Genomic DNA, 567 nt, shown 5'->3' with positions numbered 1-567 from the left:
GTGGAGGAGGGGACTCAGAAGCCGCTGCCCCTCCGGCCCCTCTCGGGGCTTCTCGGGCTCTCCCAGCACCGCGCTCATGTCACAGCACTGCTGGCGAGGCCGGGGACCTGCCGCGGAGAGGAATCGGGTGATTCTGCGGAGGGAGAGAAGAGATGCCGGGCCAGGCAGCTGATATTCTCTACAATTCCAGCTGCTGCTCTTTTCGTAGAAAATTGCCTGGGCGTTGGGACACATTTGTATACACCAAATTCCTTTTCTTCCGATCAACATAGCACACGGTTTCCCTCAGAGCATTTTAGAGCTGGGGGCTGGGACTGGGATGAGGCACCGTCAGCACTGGCTGAAAGCAGACTCGTTCTCATGTTCATGCCAGCCCTGTTAGAGCCCGAAGGGGCCTTGAGAGAACTGAGTTCAGCCTCTGCAGGCTTCTGGTTGACAGCAAAAAGGACCAAGAAATGTCGATAAACAGCCAAGAAGCAACCTTGTTGACATGTCAGTATTTAAGAATAAGACTAATGACTATCCGCTTCGGTTACTGTTTACAAGCGGGTTAGGTTGGAAGGGAAA

The sequence above is a fragment of the Pteropus vampyrus genome, unplaced genomic scaffold (genome assembly GCF_000151845.1).
Source record: "Pteropus vampyrus isolate Shadow unplaced genomic scaffold, Pvam_2.0 Scaffold1037, whole genome shotgun sequence".
Classification (NCBI taxonomy): Eukaryota; Metazoa; Chordata; class Mammalia; order Chiroptera; family Pteropodidae; genus Pteropus; species Pteropus vampyrus.
Note: the sequence above shows the minus strand (reverse complement) of the source record.